The 25,188-nt window shown below is 43.2% G+C and overlaps 1 protein-coding gene across 5 annotated transcripts in view; it reads right to left on the reverse strand.

The window, feature by feature from the left end:
- The window catches only part of Tmcc3 (transmembrane and coiled-coil domain family 3), a 347,661-nt gene that overhangs the window by 108,097 nt on the left and 214,376 nt on the right, over positions 1–25,188 (reverse strand). The gene's annotated exons all lie outside the window — the stretch shown is intronic.

The raw sequence follows: 25,188 nt of genomic DNA on the forward strand, positions 1-25,188 counted from the left end.
CATAATGACTATACAAGATACAAAATATATTGGTGCCACAGTCACCAACTCCACATAATGTATTTGTGGCTTTGGGAGAGGAAACTCAATTTTACATTTTGGAGGTTTAGGAAGATACTTTTTCCCAGCAGCATCCTGATTCAGGGGGAGTGAGCTCATTGTGAGTGCTCATGGTATAAGAACCCTATTTTGCTGGATTAGCTCCATGAAGTCATCGCTTCATCAAACAGGGCCAGCTGAAATGAAGGCTGCAAAAAGGCCAATACAGAGAGAGCCAAAGGGTTATTTCATTCTCCTGCCCTCTTATGTCACCAGCCCTCTTTAGAAGTCTCTCTCCATTTTTGAAGTTGTACAGCTCAAGTGGCTATTGTTACTTTCCCTGTTAATAAAACAGACCACCTGGTCTGAAGAGATGGCTTAGCAGTTAAGACGCGTGCCTGCAAAGCCAAAGGATCCTGTTTCGATTCTCCAGGGCCCACTTAAGCCAGATGCACAAGGGGGCACACGTGTCTGGAGTTCATTTGCAGTGGCTTGAGGCCCTGGTGTGCCCATCCTCCCTCTCTCTCTCTCTCTCTCTCTCTCTCTCTCTCTCATAAATAAATAAATAAATAAATCATATATTTAAAAAAACAGGCCACTCCATTCATGAGAGGGGCAGTTTCAATCTTCATTTGGTCAACACTTTATGAAATACTTGAATATTTACATCAAAACCCAAGCAAACTAGCTTATGGCTATATATGGAGGCTCTCCTATATCTGGCTTTTTAGCCAGACTTCAGGATATACATACATAGCAGCCAACTGAGACCATGAACGGAGCTGGCTAACCAGCACTAACAGGGGACTCCCACCAAGCAAGTGCGGTGTGATTTGGACTTAGGAGGAAAACAAAGGCTATGATATGGATACAAGATAGGGGAGTTGGACAGAATTCTTCTAGGCCATGGTTTGGACACAGTTTGCAAAGGTTCATGGGCTGAAAACCTGGTCCCGCGTGAAGTGGTGTTGGAAGGTTGTGGACCGCTGAAGCGATGAGGCCTCATAAGAGGTGACTAGATTGTGACAACTCTCAGGAAGGGATTAGTGTTGGTCTCCAGGACCGAGTTAGTTCCCACCAAAGCATATTGCTATTAAGAAGAGAGAGAGAGCCTGACCCCTCTCCACTCTCTGCTTCTTCTCTTGCCCTGTGAAGCATCTACCATGTTGTGACAAGCCAACCTTTACCAGCTGCTGTTTGTACTATCTAGCCACAAGAATCATGCGTTAAATAATCTTTCTTACAGACTACTCAGGCTTAGGCATTTTGTTATAACAACACTGAACAGACTGAGGAAGTTGATAATGAGACACTCAAGTTGAGAGCTAAAAAGAGAACAGTTTCTAACAAGAAGAAGGTAGAGAAAGATAGCTAAAAGTGGAAGGGGTATGCACCCAAGATATGGAGATAAGCCTAGCGTACCTGGATGAAAGCAAGTACCAGAGGGTATAGGGCATGATGGGCCAGAGGAGGGTATCTAGAATTTATCACCAGGGCGACCAGAAGTCATTGACAGGTCCTAAACAGAGGATGAATGTGATCAGCTTATTACTATCTGTGATTGTTTTAGATCACTCTGGCTGAAGGTGAGATAGAACTGGGTACCTGGTATGTCAAATTTCCTTCCTTCTAGTACAAATAAATCCAAAAAGTGAACATTCATATGTACCACACCCACCCACTCTTCTGCTTTTTTTTTTTTTTTTTTGTAAGACAATTCCTAAATATATAGTGAGATGCTTTGAGTAGCAGGATGTTGATACTGAAACCATTATCCAAAACAGATAGAAGCAAGCTTCCTATGGCCAAGGGGAGGGGAGTGCATTCTGTATTCTGGGAAAGAACATTCTGGATGTGAATGTTAGCAGGATGTCAATTGTCTTTGGGTAGCTCTCCACTCTAGGCATGTGATCCAAAGCACACCATTCTTATTCTATCGAATATCCCTCTGCTAACAGAACAGGCTGTCCCAGTAGAAGGACTGCACATCTTCAGAAAAAAATCTCTTTCCACTGTTCCCACACACCTCTACTTCTGAGGGCAGAAGATCACTTGGCAACTCTACCAGCAGCAGGGAGGGCAAGTGGGTGAGGTCACAAGTAGGTGAGGTCACAGGCAGGAGCCACCCTTGCTCTAGGCTAGGCTAGAAGTGAGGAAGGCTTAGACCAGAGAGTTGTAGGAGGCACCTAACACATGCCTGTGGACAGAAACAGTAGGATTTGCTTGGTTCCCTGGATGTGAGTATTAAAAAATGTGAGCTTTAAAGAGGACTCAAGCAGCTGCTTGGGTGCCATCCACTGAAATGTCAGTCCTAGAGGATCCAGAAGGATGTGAAGGAACCTGAGCATTATGTGGGTATACCAGGACCATCCCCACATATAGGTGGAAGTAAATGGATAAGGCTGGTGGTCAGAGACATAGAAACAAGGGACTTTAGTTAAGGCGTTGTGAAAACACAGGTGCTATTTCAAGACAGGTACAACCCAGGTGAGAGGACAAGGAACAAGATGGACAGTATGACTCTCTGGGACAGATGCAGAGAAATGGATTCAGTTTCCTCTAAACTCAAGGATCCTAAGCTGGAATGGTCTGTTTCTAGGTATTCCACATGTATCATTCCCTTACTTCCTTTCAGACTTTAGTTAAACATCCCAGCCAAATGGTGAGGACTTCTGTCATAATTTTATTCTAAATTGTAACACTCATCTATCCCCTTACCACTGCTGTCTAAAACTTAATAACATCTTCCATACTATATGTTTTGTTATTTGGTATATATTATTATAAATATATGTATATAATACATAGTATACATTTTATAAGTAAAATAAGTACACACATATATATGTGTGTGTGTGTGTGTGTGTGTTCCATAGCATGTGTATACCATAGCACATAGATATATATATATATATATATATATATATATATATATATATATATATATATATATATAGAGAGAGAGAGAGAGAGAGAGAGAGAGAGAGAGAGAGAGAGAGATTCAGATATATGCTATGGTGTATGTTGAACCATCTGTGGTGGTTTGAATGTATAATGTTCCTCATAGCCTCATATGTTTGTAATTAAGCCCCATACTTAATCCCCAGATGGTAGGGCTGCTTGGGAAGTTTGAAGGACCTTTGGGAGGTAGAGCCATGCTGTGGGAGGTATGTTGCTGGGGGCGGGTCTGGGGATATTATAGCCCAGCCCCACTTGCCATGAAATAGCACTCACTCTTTTTATTTCCTTCATGCTGATGTGGGGATGTGGTATCTGGCTGTCTGCTCCTACCATACTTTCCTGGCCCTTGAAACTCTAATCTGGAAATAAACCCATTCCTTCCATAAGCTGCTTCTGGTTGGGTGCTTTGTTCCAGCAGTGAGAAGGGAACTGACACACATCTATGGTAGTCGCCCCTTCCCCATGGTTTCACTTCTAGCAGTTTCAGTTGCCTGTGGTTAACCATGGGCCAAAACCGTCCAATGGAAAGCTCTGTGCTTTGTGCTGTCCTGCTCCAGCCCAACACATCAATCACCTCTCTGTCAGGTACAGCCACATGGTATATGCTACTTGCCTCTTAGTCAAATTGGCAGTTGCCTCAACTACAAAATAGCTTCTTAGTTCAAGTAGCCCCGAGTTTATTTAATAATGGCCTGAAAGTACAAGTCTTGGCAATTTTATTATAGTATGTGGCTATAATTGTATTTATTATTGTTGTTAATCACTTACAGTCCTTAATTTATAAATTAATTATCATAGGTATGTGTGTATGGGGGAAATCATAGTACACATTGAATCCAATTCTATTTGCCATTTCAGACGTCTCCCAGGGCTAAGGGGTTTTCTACTTTATATATACTATATATTATATATACTATATATATACTATATATAGTATATATAATACACACACATACACACATACATCTGGTATAACTCTATAGTAATTATTAAAGTTTACCACCTGCAAATGCAGCCACAACCTAAGTGTGTTCATTGCTCTCTTCCTAAAACCAAGAAAATTTCTGGCACGAAATATGTTAAATATTTATAGAACAAAAATATTTCAATGTTTCTTTTTCAATTAATTCTTTAGGTTATTATTTAAAATAATATGTTTCACCATGGCATTTTTACACATATGTGTCATCGTATTTTGCTGTGCTCCCCTGTGTTCGAACATTTCAGGATAGCACATAGGAGTGAGGAGATCGTAGGTATAAATGGAAACTAAGGAAACACAGTGATGGGCTGGAGAGATTGCTTAGCAGTTAAGGTGTTTGCCTACAAAACCAAAGGACCTCAGTTCAATTCCCCAGGACCCATGTAAGCCAGATAGACAAGGTAGAGCATGCATCTGGAATTCATTTGCCATGGTTAGAGGCCCTGGTGTGCCCATTTTCTCTGTCTCTTTGTCTCTCTCTCTCTCTCTCTCTCTCTCTCTGTCTGACCCCCCTCTCAAATAAATAAAAAGTAAATAAATCTTTAGAAGACAGTGTCGATGAAAGCAAAGCCATGGTATTGGAGAGGTGGTGGTCAGCGTCCCCCTCCTTCTCCCTGTAGCAGGCACTGTATTCACCACCTCCTACAAACGACCTCATTTAGACCTCCAGGGAGGAGCCTCTAGGGTCTAATCTCACTCTGCAAATCACTTAGAAAAGTCACTTTCTCAAGGTCACAATCCTGATATACTGAGGAAGTAAACCGTGTCCCGAAAACTGGCTTGATTCTCACAGAGACCACTGGTGACCTTATCAGAAAGTTCCAGACTAGAGAAATGAGAGAAGGGGTTGGCGAGGAAATGCCAGCTTTCCACAGCTGGTAGCTGAAGAAGGTGGGGAGAAGGATGGAGATGGCAAGACTGCTAGTTAAAGGGGCAAGGGGTGGTATCTAAGGAAGGCTCGTTTTGGAATGACAACACGGGCTGCGCCTTTAAGAGAGCTGGCTGGCAGTCAGGATTGAGAAGGGATGCTTTCCTTACCTCCCACTTCTAAATACCGAGTTGTCGCTTATAAACACCTCAGTTGTGTGTAAAATTTGCTTTCTACATCCCAGATTGCCAAATCTACAGGGGAAAAAACGAATAGGTGTGTAACTGGGTCAACAAAACAAAGAAATATAAGATGACCTATTTGCTGAAACCTGAAAAATGAGGGTTTACAAACATCAGTCAAAATCCGGGCATGGTCACACGGCACTGGGGATATCATAGCCCAGCCCCACTTGCTGCGCTGAGCTCGCTCTGCTTCCTTCCAGCTGATGTGGTAGCTGGGGAAGCTGAGGCAATAGGATCCTGAGTTTGAGGCCAGCCTGGACTATAAAGGATGTCTCAGAGCGAAAGAAACAAGAGCCGCCCTGGCCCCACCCCAACAATCAAGCCACCATGGCAGTGGTGGAGAGGTTCACAAATGATTTACCTGGGGTTCCACCACCTTCTTTGACTTGCCCATCTTCACATTAGCATCCCCGTGGACGAAGGGGATGATATTCATTCTGGGCAGAATCAGATTCAAGGTATCTCAAGTGTTTACTACGATGGCAGGAAATCATTAGATACAGGATACTTTAAAGCATTCAGCCTGGAAGCCTGCTTGGATATGCATACAGACAGTTCCCAGCTGAATCAAGATTTGAAAAAAAAATTCAACATCGGCTTAAGACTACCCAACACCCTATGTTTGCGCACCTGTAATCACGGCATGCAAGAAGATCAGGAGTTCAAGGCCAGACTCGAGGACATAGTGAAATCCTGTCTGGAAAAAAGAAATAAATGTTATGTTTACAAAGACCTGCATATTTAGTTTTCATTACTTCAACTTCAGCTGGTGCTGTGGAAGCAGATTTATTGAGAATCAGGTTAATCCAGGCCTAAGCTTGTGGCCATGTCTACCCTCTGAAAATACTCAAAGTGTGACATACTTTCAGTTTGCCCTGGATTTGACAATGAACCAATTCTGGACCCACAGCCTGCCCCAGAAGTGGTTTTAAGCCATGCATTCACTAACTAAAGCAAAACCAGTTGCACCAGTCTAATCACAGACAAGCCAAACTTAAGCCTCTCCTTTAAATCTTCCCACGACAGGCCTCAATGAGGCAGGAGTACGCATGACCTCAGCCTTGTGCCAACTCCCTAACTGTCCACTCCTTGTGGAGACATGGCTATGGCTTTGCCCAGCTAGTGGGGCAAAGACAGAGGAGAAGCATTAGGAGCTGGCTTTTTCTCCTCTTTTAATTTTAGAACCGTCAAGTTCTATCCTTCAGCCATTACTGTTCGTTACAAGCATGGAAAATGTTGAATGGGCGTGGAGGCGGTGGATTAAGTGTTACAGAGACCAAATGCACCAGGCAGTTCACTTATGTAACATTCTGGGCTCTGAGAACCTCTGAGTGGGAGTGAATCAATCCCACTTCCAAGCAGATAACAGCAAAGTCACCCACTCAGAATAACTCTTTGGGTCATCCTCTGACACCTCTACTATGAAACTGGTTCTCTTCCTTCTTCTGCCCCAAACCCCAAGGCTTAGCGATCCTATATACCACAGTCACACCCAAACCAGTAATGTCAGCTTTGTGAAATTTCAGGGGATTCTTGTTGCCAAGCCTCCAGGGCTAGGACCAATCACAAATGTGTGTGTACATATATACACATACATACATACATACGTACGTACAGAAAAACTGGGTGTGGTGGTGCACACCTTTAATCTCAGCATTCGAAAGGCAGAGGTAGAAGGATCACCATGAGTTCAAGGCCAGCCTGAGACCCCATAGTGAATTCATTCCAGGTCCGCCTGGGCAACAGTGAGACCCTACCTCGAAAGACCAAGCAAACAAAAAACAACCACGAAAGACACCCCCTTGTTGCTTTAGTGGGTACTGAGCACCAGTCATGAGACTACTGCATCACTATGACGACCGTCACATCACCTGGGACCTTCCCCAGCTCCCCTGGCCCAGGGCACCCTCTGTGCCACCCCTCCTCAATCCCTCCTCCCTCACAGAAATTCCTCCCTTCTGTCTCCAGATCAAATGCTGGTCTGCAGGGCGGTCTTAGGTGATTGCTAGCTACAATAGCTCCCGTGCTTCTTAGCAGCAATAGCTCCCCCTTTTTCTTGCCATAAGCACTATCTTATTTAGAACAATGATGAGCTAATAACTAGAGTGTCTGACTGAGCACAGCCTATGACTCGCACAGGTCCTGTGAGCAGTTTATATCTATTAGTTCTTTTCATCAAAGCCTCTGACCCCTTTAGGCAAATATGCTAGTAGCCTTTTTATAACTGGCAAAAACTGAGGCTTGGAAAGTAGGTATTGCCCTTGGGCATGGGCCTAGCCGCTTGACTCCGTACCCTATTACCTGTTGTTTTACAAGGTAAGGATTATGCAAGCGCCCCAAATGCTCTATGGATTTCTGAGCCCTACATCCTTCCATCTCCTGCTGTGGTCGTTCACAGCTTCACTTGAAACAGGTGCCCGCGTTTGAGCAAAAGTGCTTTGCTGTGGTTTTGTGCATTTATAGACAGGTCGCTGTGGCTGGTTCTCTACTCATAACCCAGCTAAAAGGCATTGAGGGCAGGTCTAGAACAGCAATTAAACCGGCCTTACAACAGCAAAAATCCAAGACCAAAGCCGGGTGTGGTGAAACGGGACTATATTACCATTAAAGAAGCCAAGAGATTATAGGAACCACTGTTTCCTGACTTGGGGGGTGGCAGGTGCCAGGGCCACAAGAGCCTGTGTCTGCAGAGCTGCTAGAGCACACAGGATGGCGCGTGGGTGGCTCTTCCGCCCAGGCCCCCAGTAAATTTATGTTCGCTGCAGTCAGTCCTGTTTTTAATCCCTCGCGGAATAATAAGTCCTTGTTGAGAGGATAAGAACATGGTTCCAAGGTGAAAAGCAAGTGGTATCTAATGTTAAATGGGTTTGGTCTACATGATCCTCAGGTCTGCTCCCACTTCTGTAATCTGAGAACATCTATAAGATGTTACTTAACATTACAGCCGAGTTTCCTGGCTGAAAATGGAGAGACCATCCCCACCTAGGCATTCATAAGGTGAGTTGGGAGCCGGAATTGGATAATGCTGGTAAAGCGCCTCACACAGAGCACTCAGGCAAGGGGCATGCTTGCCGATTAATGGTTGCCATAAGTATTCACGTTACCGCTGGTTAGTCATGGACTGGTTTGTTGAAGCAATTTTTTGTTATTGGAAAGAATCCCTTATTGCAAGTTTATCAAGTGCTACTCTTTATGCTCCCCAAAGCCAGCGGTGTATACAGACACCATCGCCTCTGCCCACGAGAGGAGCAGGTGTGGACACGAGAGATGCCACCCAACAATGAAAGCAGCTGCAATGTGACTTCTGAGACATCCGTTTCCTTCCCAGGAGAAGCTTCCTTCAGGCCCTGTGTCATTTAAGATCCTAGACATTTTCATCAGCCACTCATATTAATGAGCCTCAAGCATGAGTGGAAATAAGAATGCATCACCTGTGGTTTTACAAATGGAGATGCTTGGGCTTGCCACACGGGATTATGACCCAAGGAAGAGCATCACGGGTGATTCTGTTTGCAGTGGCCCTGTGAACCACACTGAAACACAGGGCCAATAACTGGCAGCTTGGAAATATCTATCCATGTAAGTTTATTTATGTCATCAGAAAAAGACTAAATGCTTCTTTCATTCTCCAAACCTCTGCCTCCCTTGTTTGAACTTGGTGTTCATGTCTATGGCCATACCAGCCTGCATGTACCTGATCTCATCTGAAGTTGGTGTTCGGCTCAATCCTTGGGTCCCATGATAATGTGTACATCTATTTGTTACGATAATGTGTACTTCTTTTTCTTGTATAGAAGATGTTTATCTTTCACATGAGCCACTATGACCTGCTTCAGGAGTGAAGAGGAGTGAGGCCATTTTGACAGCCATTGCTTTGGCTGTTTTCCTCAAATATCTTCAACTTAAAACACACAACATGCCAAGGTGCCATGTTTCAGGGGCCATGATCCTGAGTCCCACCAACGGGATGTATAAGAAGAAGGTTTGCGTATCATAAAGCATTTAGGGGTGTTTGCTATTATTACTGGGTAGTAATGTGTCCAAGCCAATGCCACTCGCTTCCAGGCTTCTTTGGGAACTATGTGGAGAGGGGTGTTTTCTACCAGCAGTACTAACATAGCAGAAACATAGAGGACGTGCTGAGGAGGTGACTTCATGGAGGCAGTGCTCGCCACACAGCATGAGGACTTGTGCTTAGTCACCAGAACCCACATGGACCTGGGCCCAGCACCGAGCACATGTCACAGCCCTGGGGCTGGGAGGGGGTGAGATGGATTCCACAGGTCTCGCTGTTAGCCGGTGTGGCTGAGTCAATGAGTGCTAGGATCTGTGAGAGGCCTTGTTACAAAAAAAATAATGAGGGCTGGAGAGATGGCCTAGCGGTTCAGCGCTTGCCTGTGAAGCCTAAGGACTCCGGTTCGAGGCTCGATTCTCCAGGACCCACGTTAGCCAGATGCACAAGGGAGCCACGCATCTGGAGTTTGTTTGGCTGGAAGCCCTGGTGCTCCCATTCTCCCTCTTTCCCCCCTCTCTCTCTCTGTCTGTCACTCTCAAATAAATAAAAATAAACAAAAGTAATGTTTAAAAATAATAATAATAAAATAACAATAAGTTGGAGAGTATCCTTCTAGAAGACTAAGAGATTTGGATCTGGCCTGAGAGGTTTGGATCTGGCCAGAAGAAATGTAATTCAGCCCACAGGATGCACTGTACTGAACCGTATTCAAGGACAGAAGGGCACTGGCTTTACGTGGATATCCTGTGAAAACACATTAAGAACACCCAGGGATCGGCAGGATGTTCCTTGTGGTCATCATGTTTAATGTGTTTTTTCCTTCGTGGGCTCTAGACAAAGTAATTTGAACCCTATGCAAAATATACTTGATGTCTCACTCAAATTACAAGAAGAGGTGGTACCATTTCTAAGCTGAGGTCATTGCCAAGGCCTTTGGATACCTTATAAGGGGACAAAAGACTGCAAAGGAGAAAAGCTGTCAATAATTCCACCACATTGATACAACTATTCTGAGATATTGATGCCTCTTTAGTTAGTTCCTTCTTAACAGTCCATGTATACCATTGTGATTGGGAGAGGTAGGATTTCTAAGAGCTCACTCCCCTCCCCACATCAAAACACATATATTCTCAGCTCTCAAAACCCAAACGACTAATCTCAGCATGACCTTTAAGACTGTTAAGACTAGTCACTACCAGAATTTCCAGGGAAGCAAGCACACGGACTTCATCACCGGACTCCCACACTGGTGTGAACAACCCAATGCCCCAAACCCTTCCCTTCTGCCACTGGGACCCACAGCTGTCTCCAGCAAAGCCCTCTCTATCCTCAAGGTTTGAACATTTTCTTGATTTATTCTAATGGAAGCCTGGGTCCTTCTTGTGAACACACTGCTGCTTCTCTCCCATTCTTTTGTGTCATGGCCCCAGGTACCAGCCTCTTGCACTGTGTCGATGGTTTCTCTCTCTCTATACCCTCCAACTTTGAAGTACTCTCATAATCGAACAGTGCCATTGGAAACCCTTCCCTGTTGCAGTTAGCAATAGCCCCCCCCCCATTTCTCCATACTTTGAAGATTTTAGACCTTGACTCACTGGTACCCTGGAGAGAATTACTCATATTTTAAAATGTTTGGTGATTTAAAAGCCTACAGAGGGGCTGGAGAGATGACTCAGTGGTTAAGGTGCTTGCTGGCAAGGCCAAAGGACCTAGGTTCGATTCCCCAGTACCCACATAGAGCCAGATGCATATGGTGACACATGTGTCTGGAGTTTGTTTGCAGTGGCTAGAAGCCCTGGTGTGCCAATTTTCTGTCTCTTTATATCTGCCTCTTTCTCTCTTTTTCACATAAATAAATAAAACATTTAAAAAGTGCTTTAAAGAAAACATACAGAGGACATGCCCAATATCCTGCCTCTATGTCCCTTGGCCATTTTCCTATCATATCTTGTTCTGCATCCTATCTCAGATACCCTCCTAATCCTACTCTAAGCCCAAAATTCATAGTCTCCGTCATGAATTTCAAGCCTCCCAATCATTACTTCTCAGACACCCAGCTCAGTCACTCCGCTAGGGCCCTCCTAACTTAGAAGGCACAGGCCTCACCATCTTGCATTATTGTCAATATCGTCCGCTTCCTTACTTTACTCCTTGGGCAGTTTATCATCATTCACTTACTCAGAGCCCCCAACTCCCTGCTTCTGCTTTCATTCGCAATATACACCAAGCAAATCCTCCACTTGGATGAACCCAGCTCTCCCCTTTACTCTGCGATGCATCCATACAGCTCCCTCCAGATGGAGAACAAACCAGGAGTGCCTGTTATAATCCTAAAATTCTCTTTCGTCCTCCTTCATCCTAGATGGTCATTTCATGCTCAATGTTATTACCTTTCTGTTACTGTAGCAAATGCCTGACTTATCAGGTAGGAAGGTTTCCTTTGGCTCACAGTTTCAGAGGTTTCAGTCCATGACCAAATGCCCCCATTCTTTGCACCTGTAGCAGCATCACAGCAGAAACGGGGGATGGCATATCAAACAAAGAGACAAGAGCCACAGTCCCTTGTGAGGGCATGCCCCAGTGACCAAGCTTCTCCCGCAGGGTCTCACCTCAAAGGTCCCACCATCGCCTACTAGCTCTGTAGACTGAAGACAAAATCTTCAATGAATGGGCCTTTGGGAACTATTTAAGACAAAAACTCTCTCCTTAAGCCTCTCATATTTCTTCTTTCTCTATCATCACTCTTGGATCATGATCCTTTCTGCTTTTCTGGAAACACACACACACACACGAAGCAATTGGAAGAGAACCTCCACGAACATCATCATATCTCCTCACTTGCCTGCATCTCTGTCCACACTCACTCTGCCTTCCTTCCTGGGCTGAGGGTGTTGCTGTCTGTAACCTTGAGGCCAACTCCTCCATGCAATTCCCATGTCTAAACCCCTCTTCTTTACTCAGAGGCATCATTGTCTTTTCTCTCTATGTGAACCATTTCCACATAATACAAATATATTATGTACCTCCTAGATCCCCATTAACCTCTGAAAAACTAAGGCAAAGCTTGTCACCCTTGCTCAGAATTCTCACAGTGGCCCCCATCTGGTGTAGAAAACAGCCGAAGGCCTTACACAGTCAGAAGCCTCTATGACTTGACCCTTTGTGCTCACGTCACAGCTGTACCTCTGCTTTTCCCAGATCACATTTCCAGTGTGCCCATGACTCGGTGCCTTTGCACTGGCTGCTTTCTGGAGTGCTTTCCTTCCCTCATTTCACTTTCTGACGGAAACATCTCTTGAATGAGTTTTGTTTTTTTTTTTAACCTCCCTAGATAAGGCTGTAACATACCCTGATATTCCCTCAACTCCCTGTTTTTTGTTTTTCTTCTTAGCACTTACCATCCCCAACTACCTCATGATGTACTTTCCTGTACGTTCAAGGACTGTTTTCCCCACTAGACTAGCAGCTTTGACAGAGCAAGAATCTTTGTTCATATGTGTTCACTTGTTGGTTTTGATTGTGAGCTGGAATCATATTGCCCAGGCAGCCTTGAACTTTCTATGCAGCTTGAGCTCCTGGTTTGATCCTTCTGCCTCAACCTCCCAAATGCTGGGATAATACACCTGCACCACCATGCCTGACTACAAGAGGTTTTGTTTTTTTGTAATTATTATTTTTATTTATTTACTTTAGAGAGAGAAATAGGCAGGAAGATAGAGAGAAAGAAAAAGGGGGCAGGGCAGGGCCTCCAGCCACTGCAAACGAACTCCAGATGTGTGCGCCCCTTGTGCATTTGGCTTATGTGGGTCCTGGGGAATCAAACCTGGGTACTTTGGCTTTGCAGGCAAGCGCCTTAACTTCTAAGCCTTCTCTCCAGCCCCTATAAGAGGTTTTTGTCTGTTATGTTTACTGTTAAATATGTCCATAGCACTACAGTAAGCACTACATAATAGGTGCTTAACAAATATCAGTTGAATGAGTGATACAAATCAAAGATATAATGATATATCATCTTAGAACTTTCACAATCATACCTATTTATGATTTTTCTATGGCCCCTGCATTACAGTTCTTTGAATCACATCCTCAGACCTTCATTTTATCATGTTCTACTATAAATATGTCGCTTGTCTTTCAAGTGCAAATGAACTTCAGAATAAAATAAGCCAAAAACCTGGAGTTCTGTCAGCAACACACTGAATCTCCTGCCTGCCTTTCATCTGGAATACTTTAAGTTGGGTTTGAAAGGGGAAGGACTTGATGGCTGTTTTAGGGAGACAGCAGAGAAGATCTTGGGGGGAAATTTCAGAATGAGGACTTGGCATCAGAAAGAATGATTCAGAACTTGAACACACAGAAGCTAAAGGGAGAAAGTGGGAGCTAGAAAGAAGACGGAGTTAGGCAACTCGCCTGAGAGGGGGGCTCTGAGGATCAGAAAGAAATTTTGGCCCGAAGCATCATTTAAAGATCAAAGGCAGAGTGGCATTCCACCATAGCAATGAAGATGCTAGCTGAGATTAAAAATAAAAATAAAACAAAGCATAAGAGGATAGAGGTTCCAAAACACCAGGGAGGCGGTGAGCTCTGGGGACCTAAAGGTCTCAGTGTGGCTTCCAGGGTGGGGACATGATCTCAGGCAGTGGGGGCTTGATAGATGCTGACTCCTTCCCCCACAGTAAGCTCTCCTGGGTCCCCTGAGCCCAGCACTACGTCAAACAGAGCTGTGCTCACCATATGTAATTGTGATTTAATGAATGAATAAGCTTGACTTCCCAAGTCAAGCCGCCACGACCCTCACACCAGCTGGTAGAATCTGCTGCTCTTTCTTTTAATATTTTTTAAAAATTATTTTTATTTGACAGAGAGAGGGAGAGAGATAGTGGACATGTCCAGGCCTCCAGTTGCTGCTAATGAACTCCAGACGTATGCACCATATTGTGCATCTGCTACGTGGGTCCTGGGGAATCAATCAAACCTGGGTCCTTTGACGTCACAGGCAAATGCCTAAACCGCTAAGCCATCTCTCCAGCCCAATTTCTTTAAATTATTTTTATTTGAGCTGCTGCTATTTCTTGTTTGACTGTGTTCCCCTTATAACCCTATTTAACTCATTCCCCAAACCATCTTCACATTGGCTGCTGTGCCTACTCTCCAAAGCGGCTGACATCTGCTATGATGTTAATCTCTGACCTGCCATGTTCATTTCCATCTTAAAACATTACCAACACGGACCAAGAGCCTCTGTACTGCCTCCCTACTCCGTTTCCTACTCAGACCGGCAGCCTGGTGTTTTTTGTTTTTAAGCAGGTTAGTATTTTTCTCCCTCAGAAGAAACCTTGTTTCCATAGAAGGATTTCCCTCCCCTTTGTGTTCATTCTTCATTCACAGATTCAGTGTTTATTTTGCTTTTATTTTTGCATAATCCTTGCTGTTTCAAGATCGTGAAGAGAGGGCTGGAGAGATGGCTTAGCCCTTAAGGTGTTTTGCCTGCAAAGCCAAAGGATCCTGGTTTGATTCTCCAGGACCCACGTAAGCCAGATGCACATAGGACCACATGCATCTGGAGTTTGCAGTGGCTGGAGGCCCTGACATGCCCATTTTCTCTCTGCTTCTTTCAATCAATCAATCAATCTGTATATCTATATCTATATATATGATTTTTTTTAAAAAAAAGAACCTAAAAAGATTCTGGAGAATCCATGCTCTGCAAGTATCTCTGCTTCAAACCAAAGTAGCTGACAAATTTCCCCCAGTTTTCTTCACATGTCTGTGAAAAGTTGCTGGTAAATCACGTGGAAAAGCCTCAGATAACCTGGCATTTCCTTTTTCCTTTTTCTTAAATTTAGTTCCATTCTCTTTTGTTTTAAATATTTCATTTATTTATTTGGAAGCAGAGAGAGATAGAGAGAAGAGAGAGAGAGAGGGGGCATGCCAGGGCCTCCAGCCACTGCAAACATACTGTAGATGTGTGCACCACTTTGTGCATCTGACTTTATGTGGGTACTAGGTAATCGAACTCAGGTCCTTAGGCTCTGCAGGCAAGCGCCTTAACCGCTGAGCTATCTTTCTAACCCTGGAATTATTTTAGTGAGACCTTTCCACAAGCCAAGATCCTGTGCAACACTCAGTTCGTTTTCATGGAGTTCCTGGAAAGATTACATGCAGATCCTCACTGTCACTCTCAACAGCCTGAAGAGTTCCCTTAGTGTTTCCTTTTTTTTTCTTTCTTTCTTTTTTATTCTCACTAAGATTAGCTGATTTATTAAGATCAACTTTCCTTGACATTTCTTTTTTGTTTGTTTATTTTTGGGTTATTATTATTAACAACATATTTCGTAGGAAAAAAATAAAAATAGCTGCCTATTATTCCAGAACTTATCAGTTCTGTGAGTTGATACTGGGTTGTTTCTAAAGACTCAGCATTACAAAGGGCATCAAAATGACCATACTTAAGGAAACCCATACACAGTCTTTATTCAGTTAGCTTTATTTTAAAAAATTAATTACCAGTGTGTTATGGTGTGTCAAGGCCTCTTGTCTCTTGCTAATGCAATTGAATCCCTGTTTGGCTTTATGTAGGTGGCTGGAGACTTGAACTTTGGTCAGGAAACTTTATAAGTAAGCTCCTTTAACCACTGTGTCATATCTCCAGCCTATGTACACACATTCCTAATGATTTCTGTCAGCTATTACCAGGCTAAAAGGTGCATATATCCCTAAGGGCTTTTTTAAAAATATCAATTGCCCAAGTCTCCAGAGGATATAATGTATTCTCTAGGTTAGGCAAAATTTCCACTGTTTCTCTGGTATAATCATATTCTACATATTCTGGGATTTAGTTGTCATGTTTAATAAACTTTTAAAGAAACATTTTGTTATTGAATATGCCATAAAGTAAGTATAGTAATGTCAGGCATAAAGTCAGGGGCTGTGGAAATGGCTCTGTGATTAAAGACACTTGCTTGCAAAGCCTGACATCCCAGGTTCAGTTCCCCAGCATCCACAGAAATCCAGATGCACAAAGAGGTGTATGCATCTGGAATACCTTTGTACTGGCAAGAGGCCCTGACATACCCATTTTCCCTGCCTGTTTGTTTTTCTCTGTAAATAAATGAATACAAATATTTTAAAACATAAAGTCTGATATATTTTAAAATAGGTATGCATATATAATACCATATCAAAAGATAATTTCACACCTCAAATGTTCTGTTATAACTCTTCCAAATCAATATTCTTCACCCTGTCTTTGGCACAAGGAGTAATTTTTTTTTCCTTTCTTTCTATGATCATTAATTAGTTTTACCTCTTTCTGAACTTCACCATGCCCCTCCCCCCACAAACACATTTATTAGTGTCTGGTTGTTAAGCTCAGCATCTTGGGGATGCATCCATGTTCCTGCACAGTGCATCAGTTCATTACTTCTTCATTAGTTAATTTCTTTTATTGCCGACTCACTGCATTAAGTGCCACATTGCATTTACTCATCCCCCTGCTGAGGTCCACTTGTGTTATTAGTTTAGGACTATAGAGAATAAAGCTTCTACAGATGCCACTGTACACAGAAGGGGAAGAACAAAAGAGCTATTTCTCTTGGGTAGGGTATAACTGGTTCAAATCGAGCATCTGTCATTTTCCAAATCCAAAATTGACAAGCTTCACAATTTAAAATGTGTTGGACGCCAATATGATCCTACAAGTGGAAAATCCAACCCTTGACCTTGGACAAAAGGCCACAGGTAAACTTCAGTCGCACTAAAACCAGGCAATGTGTAGAAGGGTCCTGTGACATATAAATGATCTTCACACATAACCTTGGGTCTCACTGGTATCTCATTATGTATATGAAAATATTTCAAAATCCTCCCAAAGTTCCAAAATCCAAAAATATTTATGGCCCTAAACATTTTGATAGGGATATTCAATATGTAGTAATATTGGTTCATATATATATATATACATATATATATACACATATATATATACATATATATATATACATATATATGTATATATATATATAAAATATTTTCTGTTCATTTTTAAAATTTTATTTATTTATTTGAGAGCGACAGACAGAGAGAAAGACAGATAGAGGGAGAGAGAATGGGCGCACCAGGGCTTCCAGCCTCTGCAAACAAACTCCAGACGCGTGCGCCCCCTTGTGCATCTGGCTAAAGTGGGACCTGGGGAACCGAGCCTTGAACCAGGGTCCTTAGGCTTCACAGGCAAGTGCTTAACCGCTAAGCCATCTCTCCAGCCCTCATTATTTATTTATTTATTTGAGAGCGACAGACACAGAGAGAAAGACAGATAGAGGGAGAGAGAGAGAATGGGCATGCCAGGGCTTCCAGCCACTGCAAACGAACTCCAGATGCATGAGCCCCCTTGTGCATCTGGCTAACATGGGTGCTGGGGAATCAAGCCTCGAACCGGGGTCCTTAGGCTTCACAGGCAAGCACTTAACCGCTAAGCCATCTTTCCAGCCCCATATATTTAACTTTAGTGAGGAATCAATTGCTCTTGATTTGGCTAACTGATCCACTCAGTGGTACTAGACCCTTAGCTGGAGCTGGGAAACAAGTCAGAACCATACCCAAACACAAGCCCACTCTACAATATCAAGCTACCATCAATCACGGGGTATAAGAGGGCCTACACCTATCAAACTGTCTATCAAAAAAGTAAGTGTTATCTCAATTTTCTGGGTGCTAACTTACTCTCCGTTGGAGAATCTGCTTCTCTTTTCCAGATAGATGCAGATCCTAAGAAGAGAGCTGCCCCAACATACCTCAGAAGGGGCCCAACTGAAACTAAGGACAACTGGCGAAATAAGCAAGGGTGATGTTTTCCTGTGAACTGGATACCAGCACAAAGGGGAAGGAGATCAATGCAGAGAAAAATCAACTCCTACCAAATCAGAGAGCCAGAGCCTCAGAGGCCCCCAACACCTCAGCACTGAAGCAGACCAAAAATGAACCCAACATGGCTCAGGGAAATCTTGCGGAAGAGGGGGCGGAAAGAATGTCAGAGTTACATGTTGGGTCATGATTTTCAGAGACATTTATCATACTAATAACTGGGGGCTAACTCCACAATGCACGACCCATTTTCAATAATAAGGAGGGTCTAATGGGAGGGGGTAGATCACAGATGAGCCTAAATAATGGTACCAAACTGCCTGTATTTACTGAAAAGAAAACTAATAAATTAAATTAAAAAAAAAAAGAATGAATTTTTCAAAATGGCTAAACCAATACAATGTGTGAGAGTTCAGCTGCTCCACATATACTAAACCTTAAAGTCTTTGGCAGATATACAATATGACATGGTTTTTATATGTTCACTATTTTTGTTTTGAAGATAGGATCTACTTACATAGCTCAGGCTGGCCTCAAACTTGTGATCCTTCTGCCTCTGAGTCCTGGGATTATAAGCATGCCACCACACCTCTATTTACCCTTTCTTTCTTTCTCTCTTTCTTTCCTTCTTTCTCCTTCCTTCCTTTCTTTTTTCCTCTCTTTCTTTCTTCCTTCTTTCTTTTTGAGGCAAGCCCAACAGACTGGCTTTTGTTTTAATGAGAGAGAGCGAGAAAGAGAGAGAAAATTGGCACGACAGGGCCTCCACCCACTGTAAAACTCCAGACATGTGCGCCACCTTGAGTGCATGTGTGACTTTGTGCATGTGTCATCTTGTGTATCTGGCTTACATGGGATCTGGGGAGGTTAAAATGTGTCCTTAAGCATCTCAGGCAAGCACCTTAACCACTAAGCCATATCTTCAATCCAAGATTTTTTTCTTGTTTCAGCAATTTATTCTAAGTTTCAATTGTGGTACACAGACTATAATAATAAAGAAAGAAACTTGCACACTTAATTGAAAACTGTCCTGATTATCATCCTGATCCTTATTCTGAGAACATCTAACACAGAATAATATCAAAGACAACCTTGATGACCTTCACCTTTAAGATGTGACAGTCCACAAAACACAACAAAGTCAGCAATATACAGACAGATACAGGCACTTGTAGCTCAAATATTACTTAAAATAATATATTCCTAATTATTGCTGCTTATGATACTCAGCATAATAAGACATTTCTCATGTCCATCAAAATCTAATACACACATACACACACACACGCATTCTTTAACTAGTTGAATCCACACATGTTTCTGAGGAGAATATACAATTGTGTTTATTATATAAATAAGTGAACTAAGCTTTTTTTTTTCTATTTTCAGTTTTTCAAGACAGGGTCTTGCTCTAGACCAGGCTGGCCTGGAATTCACTATGTAGTCTCAGGATGGCCTCAAACTCACAGGGATCTTCCTACCTCTGCCTCCCAAGGCCTGAGATTACAGTCATGCTCCACCATGCCCAGCCTAACTAAGCTTTTTAAACAAAGAGGCTATGGCTAATGAGATAACAACTCCTCTGTAAAATAAAGACTCACCGACTCTAGTTCTTTGTCTTCCGACAAAACCATTGCCAGAAACATTTTCCAAGTGCACATTATGGAAAGTAATTTGTAACTGTCTACCTGGTAGATAGAACCATCTGTTAAATAGCTGGAGCCCAGAATGTGTGAACCTGCACAAAAACCAAGAAACAGGAAGAACTGAACTTGCAATCACCTCACCTTTTTCCAGACATGCCCTAGGATGGCAAGAGTCCTGGGTAGCTCCTACGGGCTCCTCAAGATCTTCCGGAAACCCACCACACACGGGCTTCCAGCTGGAGTCATTTCTTGAGACGTATCCACAGGGAGAGAGAAGAGCAAGGCTGGGGTTTCTGCCTCTCTTGTGCCCTGGACTACGGCTCCCATGGGCTGGCATCATTCCTTGACTGGTGGTCAAAGCAGTCAACTACACAGTGTCTCCGGCTTCTGGTCTGGGCAATCACTCTTTCTTCTCCAAGGCTAGGGTTGGCATCAGCCCTTCTGTTACTCGGTGCCCTGCAATAGCTCCTGCATTTTCCTCTGCACTTTGTAAGGAGTTCCTTTGTTAATTCTCTTCAAATGATCTCCTCTGGGGGAATAGCATCTATTTGCTCTCAATCCTGCAGTCCAGTCAAAGGCCCTAGCCAAAGTTTTCGTAATCCGTGAAAAGAAGGCTACTATCAAACAATACTGAGAAACACGTATGTGGACCCGAAGGAAGGTGGAAAAAGGAAGGAGTGAGTTTTCCTCTACTGATGCATAAACAAGTTACCCAGAGGGTTGGCGCTCTTGTCAATACTGCTGTGACATGGCAAGGGGTGAGCGGGGAGGATGACAGGACTGGAGAAGGGCAGAGTGAGCAGCCAGGCCTTGCACAGGGACTTTCATATTCACTGTGCACTCTTAAAACACTGAGCTTCTTATCTGTAGAGCAGGACTCCTCACGAGAGCCATCTCATAGAGAATTACAGCTGATCTGAGCCAGAAAGCTAAGAATTGGTAAGAAAATGAAATTAGGGACTCCAAAGATGGCCCAATGGTTGAAAGCACTTGCCTGCAAAGCCTGCCAGCCTGAGTTCAATTCAAATACCCATAAAGCCAGATGCACAAAGTGGTGCATGTATGTGGAGCTTACTTACATTGGCAAGAGGCCCCGGGGTGCCCATTCATTACCCCCTTCTTTGCTTATGCATAAGAATAATTTTTAAAAAATAAAATGGAGCTGGAGAGATGGCTCAGCAATTGGGACGCTTGCCTGCAAAGCCTGGCAACCTGAGTTCAATCCCCCAGTGTCCACGTAGTCAGATGCACAAAGTGGTACATGTGCCTGGAGTTTGTTTGCAGTGGCTGGAGGTCCTGGTGTGCCCTCTCTCTCTCCCTTCTTTCTCTCTTTCTGCTTATAAGTAAATAATACATATGAATTTTTTAAAAATATTTTTTAAATTATTTATTTATTTATTTGGGAGCAACAGAGACAGAGAGAAAGACAGATAGAGGGAGACAGAGAGAGAATGGGTGCGCCAGGGCTTCCAGCCTCTGCAAACGAACTCCAGACGCGTGCGCCCCCTTGTGCATCTGGCTAACGTGGGACCTGGGGAACCGAGCCTCAAACTGGGGTCCTTAGGCTTCACAGGCAAGCGCTTAACCGCTAAGCCATCTCTCCAGCCCTACATATGAATTTTTTAAAATTAAACTAAATGGTTAATAATCCATGTAAACCACATAATACATGTTCAACAAATGTTAGCTTTCAATAATGATGCTGGTGATGATGACAGACAGGCTTAATGATAAACATAGCTGCCCTTATCATCTTCTAGGACAGAAATCATTTTGTTTATTTTGTTTACAGTTTTCCAAGGTAGAATTTCACTGTAGTCCAGGCTATCCTGGAATTCACTACGTAGTCACAGGGTGGCCTTGAACTCACAGCGATCCTCCTACCTCTGCCTCCCAAGTGCTGGGATTAAATGTACCACCATGCCTACCATCTTATCTATTTTTTAAAAATAATATATATAATAAATAATACTTAATATTATTTATTTTTGTGAGAAAGAGAGATGGTTCTGGAGAGATGGCTTAGCAGTTAAGCACTTGCCTGTGAAGCCTAAGGACTCTGGTTCTAGGTTTGACTCCCCAGGACCCACACTAGCCAGATGCATGCATCTGGAATTCATTTGCAGTGCCTGGAGGCCCTGGCATGCCCATTCTCTCTATATATCTGCCTCATTCTCTCTATCTGTCACTCTCAAATAAACAAATAAAAAATAAACAAAAAATTTTAAAAGAGAGGGAGAGAGAGAATGGCATTCCAGGGCCTCTAACCACTGCAAATGAACTCCAGATGCATGTACCACCTTGTGCATCTGGCTTTACATAGGCATTGGGGATTTGAACATGGGTCCTTTGGCTTTGCAGGTATGCACCTTAGCCCACAAAGCCATCTCTCCAGCCCTATCTTGTCTATTTTAAACATGAGGAAATCAAGACTATAAACTATGTCACCAGTAAAAGAAGCAAAGAGAAAATGGTCTTGATCTTTGTAGATGACAATGACCTTGGAGTTCTGATCTTCCTATTTCTGCTTCTTGAAAGCTGAAATTATGAGCATGTAATACCAAACCCTATTTATGCAGTGCTAGGGATTGAACCCACTGCTCTGTACATGTTAGGCAAGCATTCTACCAACTGAGTCACATCCTCAGCCCCTGACCTAATCCGCATGATGTATTCTACCATTGCCATGTTATATTCACTCAATCATCCTTGGTTCCCTCCCAAGTACCACAATTTACAATCTCTCTAGAAGATACCATGGCTGTAACCCACGTGCTGCCCCGCTCTTCTCCCAGATGAGTGACAGATGAGGACACTCATTCTAGCTGAACTTCAGGGTGTCTCCTAACTTACTACTCCTGGCAAGCACACACTACCAATCAGAGTTGACTTGTGAGGCAAAACTTACTCTCCTTGAAAGAAAACGTGAATTCTGAAGATCAGGACAGGACTGGAGAGATGGCTTAGCAGTTATGGCACTTGCCTGCAAAGCCTAAGGACCCACGTTTGACTCTCCAGATTCCATGTAAGCCAGATACATGAAGGTGAGGCAGTTGCAAGATTGCACGTGCCCACTAGGTGGCGCAAGTGTCTGGAGTTGCAGTAGCTGAGGCCTTGGCCAGCCAACTCTCTCTCTCTCTCTCTCTTTCAGTCTATGTATTTCTCTCTCTCTCTCTCTCTCTCTCTCTCTCTCTCTCTCTCTCTCTCTCTCTCTCTCTCAAATAAAAAGAAGAAGAAGGAGAAGATCAGGACAAAGCCAGGTTTCTGAGTGTTCATGCTCCAGCGATCAGGCATTCTATTTGTTTACCCTGTACTCTGGAACCCAGAACACCTGCTAGGTAGAAAGCACTTGGTCAATACTTGTTGAATGAGTAAAAGGTGGTGTATGTAAGTCCTGTGACTCCAGGGAACTTGAGGAGAATGAAGATGGACAAAAAGAATACTGCTCTAACACCAATCAGCCTGAGATAGAAACCATAAAAGTATAACAAGTATAAAATGAGAGGGGTCTGAATTCACTGAGTCAAACAGCATTGAAAAAGAAATACCAGCCAGGCACGGTGGTGCACGCCTTTAATCTCAGCACTTGGGAGGCAGAGGTAGGATGATTGCTGTTAAGTTTGAGGCCAGCCTGAGACTACATATTGAATTCCAGGTCAGCCTGGGCTCAAGCAAGATCCTACCTCAAAAAACCGCTGGAAGTGACACCATTTCCCTTAAATACTCCACAATTGAACTTGAGAAGTCTCTTTTTAAAGAGAGCAAATGAGACTTTCAACCTAAACTATATCAGTGAAGCCAAATGGGTGAGGCTTCAATTATTTAATCAGAAGCTCCAATGTTCCCTCTCTTATCTGTTCCCACTGAAACCTAACAAGGCTCTCTTCAGGGACTTTTTTTTCCCTTTGACTTAGAAATGGAAATTAGTTTTCTTATTTTAAGAGCCATATATCTTATTCTAAAAAGTGCTCAAAATATAAAACTTTGGAAAGTAGAAAGCCAAAACAACTGTCTCTTCTCTCTTCTCTCTTCTCAAATGTTGTGGGAACTTTTCCTAGGGAGATAATTACCCTAGACAGAGCAGCGAGGACAGACCAAAGAAACAATCGCGCCCACGCCTAGCTGGTGAATCAGAGAGTCTAAGCAGTCACTCCCAGGAGCACAGGCAGCCAATCAGAGGCTACACCCTGAATGAAATGGCTCTCTTTCCTGGGAAGATGGCTCACTGGCTAAAAGGCACTTACTTGCAAAGCCTGTTGGCCCGGGTTTGATTCCCCAGTAACTATCTAAAGCCAGATACACAATGTGGCACATGGACCTGGAGTTTATTTTCAGTAGCAAGAGGCCTTAGTGTCCTGTCTCTCTCTTTCTTACAAAAAAAAAAAAAAAAAAAAGAATTAATGCTACTTAAGGGATGGATAGATTGCTTAGTGATTAAGGCTCTTGCCTGCAAAGCCTAGGGACCCATGTTTGACTCTCCAGGTCCCACATAAGCCAGATGCATAAGGTGATATAAGTACAGCAAGACTGCACATGCTCACAAGGTCACATACACCTCTGGAGTTCTATTGCAGTGGCTGGAGGCTCTGGTGCACTAACTCTCTCTCTTTCACTCTCATAAAAAAAAACTACAAAAAAAGTGCTATTTAAAAATATTTCTCAGGCTGGAGAGATGACTTAGTGGTTAAGGCATTTGCCTGAAAAGCCAAAGGACCTCAGTTCGATTCCCCAGGACCCACGTAAGCCAGATGCACAGGGGACGCATGCGTCTGGATTTCATTTGCAGTTGCTGGAGGCCCTGGCATGCCCATTCCCTCTCTGTCCCTCTTTCTTTCTCTCTCTCAAATAAATCAATAAAAATAAAGTTACCAGTAAGTTAAAAAGGAGATATAAAGGGGAGAGAAAGGAAGGGAGGAGGGTACTTAATAGGTTGATATTGTATATATGTAAGTACAATGATTGAGATGGGGAGGTAATATGATAGAGAATGGAATTTCAAAGGGGAAAGTGTGGGGGTGGGAGGGAGGGAATTACCATGGGATATGTTTTTATAATCATGGAAAACATTAATAAAAATTAAAAAAATTAAATTAAAAAATATATTTCTCTCCTAGTAACTATTCTATATCCTCAAGGAGGGCTAGGGCTTCTTGAGTCCCAATCACTCTAGCAACTGTGGAGCCCACCCGAACTCACCATCCTGTCTTGCTTTTGTATATAATGCCCTTCTGGGGCTGGAGGGATGGCTTAGCGGTTAAAGCGTTTCCCTCAAAGCCAAAGGACCCAGGTTCGATTCCCCAGGACCCACATTAGCCAGATGCACAAGGGGACACGTGCATCTAAAGTTCATTTGCAGTAGCTGGAGGCCCTGGCATGCCCATACTCTCTCTCTCTTTTTCTGCTAAATAAATAAATAAAATAAATTTAAAAATTAATGTCCTTCTGTGCAGAGTCCCCAAGGTTGCTCCCTTTTAGGAAATGTCTCATGACACATGGACTTTGTCACTTTCATCCTTTTTGGAAAGAGGCTGATACAATGAGTGAGAAAGTACAGTCCAGTTTACAACTCTCCT

This window comes from Jaculus jaculus, chromosome 6, assembly GCF_020740685.1.
Source record: "Jaculus jaculus isolate mJacJac1 chromosome 6, mJacJac1.mat.Y.cur, whole genome shotgun sequence".
NCBI lineage: Eukaryota > Metazoa > Chordata > Mammalia > Rodentia > Dipodidae > Jaculus > Jaculus jaculus.